Here is a 3,748-nt window from a genome sequence, read left to right on the forward strand (position 1 = left end):
CATAAACACAATTATAACACTTAAAACAAGATAATAGAATGACAGAATTCAAAGTATGGCATTTCAATTAAAATTTGTGTGGACTATCACTCTACATGGTACAAGATAGTTGGCCACAGCAAGTAGCAACTCTTGCCTATGTTAAGATGAATGAGTGAATGAAAAATATAAATTGCAAAAAATAATATTTGCTTAAAATTTCGTGAGCGGCAGAAAATAATATTTGCTTAAAATTTCGTGAGCGGCAGGATTCGAACCTGCGCGGGCAGAGCCCACATGATTTCTAGTCATGCCCGATAACCACTCCGGCACGCCCACCCTTGTTTCTTATGATTAACATTTTCTATACTTTATTTTATATGTAGTCAAAAAGGTAAATCGAAATGCAATAGACTTACACAACACAAATAAAGTATATCACATACCATCATATCCACTGAAGCTAACAGCAACCTCCGAATTCAATTATTCATTACCCCACGTTGTTGAAACTGACCAACCTTGTCCTTCACAAGCTTGAGTTGCTCAGCTATCACCTAATTTTAAGAGCATTTGTTCACGCCATAATGCAGGAGAAAAATGATTCTATTACCAGAAAATATGTCTCACCTAACATTAAAATTTGATAATTTTCAATATACATTCATCCTGTGCCAAAATATTGTAGTAGGTGACCCTTTTTCTCTAACTAATCAGTACTATGCAACTACAAGCGTTAACCATATAATTAGTATCAATAGCTAGTGGACCAGTTAGAGATTCCGGTATCTATACACGATCCCACAGATATACCCTGAAAGGAAGGTTATGGCAGCAATAAAGAGTCTAGCAATTCGTACTATCATTAGGTTGAAACATCTTTTTTGTAGAAAGGCTAAATGAATCTGTCACCATGCACTACAGTTTGCCCAATAAAGCTCATCATGTTCTCTTGTTTTATATAATGTGAATGTCAATCGGTTAATTGAATAATTGAAATTATCAGTTTTTACTTATAGGCTTAATTGGCCCACTTAAATCCTTGAATTCTTATATGTAATCATGGTTTAGCCTCTTCACTTTCTTAAAGCAACACTTATAGTCTAAACAGTTAAATGACATGCCAATATGTTACACCAATAAGTAGTTGATACAAGTATAATTAAATTTCATTTTTTTAGTAAGATTTTAGATTTAAGTTGTGTGAATAAAAAAAATATGATTTGAATGAAAAATCTTACTATAGGTGATCTAATAGGTTTTTTTGACAAAGATCAATCATTAATAAATTTGATAAATATTTTATATCAATGTCTTAATGGTTCGAAAAAAGCTAAATTATCATTTCATGTGTGAAACTAAATCATCACAAGATTCTAGAGAGATTCCTTGTCAAGAAAGAGGAAGAATGTAGAAGGCAGCGTCTAGGAACCAGAACCACATTTCGTAAAAGTCACTGCTCCCTTCAGAAGATAACACGCAAATGAAGGACGTGCTTCTTTTATTTCTATCCTTCAGTGTAGTTTTAGGCCTCAAATATTGGCCGAAAGCTGTTGTAGTGCCAAAGCGTGTTGGGTGTAATGCGGGGAATTGTGGTCCTCAGAATTAATGTCAACCCATGCATGCCTCTAAGATAGCTGCTTAAAAATGAAAGTGTTAAAGAATCTTGCTTGTGTGCTACAAAACAATTAATATAATGCTGGTAGATATTTGAAGCATATATTATCAATCAATATTCATGCATGCTTAACCTAAGGTCCAACCACTTGTTAGCATAATGCGTGGTCTGCCCAAAAACATAGGTTTTTCGTTATTGGATTTAGTAAGAAAAAACCTGGTGGGATAATGTCTATCTAGTTAAGAGTGAATCTTCTGATCGTGGTTGTCCATTTCATGGTCTTTTGTGGCTCTTGAGCTAAGTTAAGCTGGGTGGATTAGGGTCACAGCATTTAAATCATGCACTCTCTTATTTGAATCCTCCACCTTCCATTCCAAAATGGAAATTTATATTTAGGAATGAGTTTTTTGAAATACAATAAGAAATACTAAATTAAATAGTAAAAGTGTAGTAAACAAATGCATAAGGTTACCTCTAACTGGACTGGATTTGCCCAACTCAAACTATCATATGGAGTATGAAGTGAGTTAATTTTAGATTTTGGACCATCTTAGATGCCCCCAAAAGTTTCCTTCCACCTCAGTAAAGGGGTGTGCTAAAAAATTAAACCTAATCAAATCAAATTTTAAAAACTGAATCGTTTGAGGAAAAAATTGAATCGGATTGTTTTTTGTGAACAGTTCGGTTGTTTTTATTAACGGTTCGGTTTAATTTTTTCGAAAAAACCAAGCATAGATTTGTATAAAACAGTTAATTGAATTGAACTAAACAAAAAAAACAAAAACAAACCCTTTTGAAAACAAAAGACGAATCTAACTATTTTATAAAAATGGTTCGTTTTGGATTAGGTTCGGTTTAGTTTTCTGAAAAACAGTTTTTTCTTCAGTCCTACAATAAATTGAGTCTAAAGTTTAAATTTCTTATTCTGTAGTCGCAAGTCCGTTTATAGAAGTTGAGAACATCTAACAAAAGTAACAAGATTTGATCCTCTCAAATATTCGCTGTTCCAATATTTTTTTTTTCCTCTTTTCTCTCGTTCGTTTCTTTGGTCTCACTAGGAGCCCCATCACCAGACACACAATGTGACAATGGGTCCTGAACCTTACTAAAACGGAAAAAAAATGGCATACGAATTTTTTTTATTTGTTTGCAGTTACAATGACATACTATTTATAAAAATATAAACGAATACAACTCAGTTGGTTTAATATTTGCATGAATTGTGATAAATCTCACATTACTTGTCTTTAATTTCTACGTACAAAAAATATGATTTATAAAAACATCCCTTACACCCTAATCAAAATAATTTTCATAAGTAATTTGAGTTTGACGTAATCTTTTTCATCTTTAAAAAAAAGAAGAAAATAATAATCAATATATGGTTAAGAAGTTAAAAAACAACCTTGTTTTATAAATACAATATTTAATATTACCAGTACATTTTTTTGGTAGTGAGTTTACAGGTAAAAAATTTATTAACTTCTTAACTAGTACTCTTAAAAAATTTATTAAAATTTATTAGTAAGACACTGGAATTTTTATTTAAAAAATAAAGTTTAAATTGTTAAATAAATTAATGGTATTTCTGTCAGAAAAATAAATGCATGGCCTTAAATTAAATAGTAAATTACATAAATTTTTCTTGAGATTTATTCTATTTACACATGTTTTTTTTTAAAAAAATATTACATTGGTACGCCTTACTTTAATGGCGCTAAGTTACCATTTGAAAATTAGAAGATATATACATTAAATTTTAATTCATTTTTAAAAAATCTAAAATTGTCTCAGACTTTTAAGTGACCTAAATAGAGAGAAATTTTTGTCTCGTGTTACTGTGCTAGGTCATCTTTTCCGTGCAGCCAAAGGTGGAGTCGAGCATTCCTTGTTTGTCATCATTATCTTGTCTGCCTGTTTGCATCCATGGTGGTGGTTTCTCCCCCACGTTCCTCTTCACCTCCAAGGTGGTGCTAGGCGCGTTCCCGTTTGCCGCACGTTTCACCTCCACCATGATGCTAGGAACATTCTCATTCGCTACACGTTAAAAGCTATTATATATGTATCCTTGAGGTTTTCAAAATGTTACAATGTACTCCCTGAGGTTTTAAAAATGTTACACATGTACCCCCTATCTTTTACAAATAACAC

The 3,748-nt window shown here is 32.1% G+C and overlaps 1 non-coding gene across 1 annotated transcript; it reads right to left on the reverse strand.

Annotated features, from left to right (window-relative positions):
• Positions 1-236: 236 nt before the first annotated feature.
• TRNAS-AGA (transfer RNA serine (anticodon AGA)) lies at positions 237-318 on the reverse strand. The gene has a single exon. It is a non-coding gene; the product is annotated as a tRNA-Ser (tRNA).
• Positions 319-3,748: the final 3,430 nt, after the last annotated feature.

This window comes from Glycine max, chromosome 20 (assembly GCF_000004515.6).
Source record: "Glycine max cultivar Williams 82 chromosome 20, Glycine_max_v4.0, whole genome shotgun sequence".
Lineage (NCBI taxonomy): Eukaryota > Viridiplantae > Streptophyta > Magnoliopsida > Fabales > Fabaceae > Glycine > Glycine max.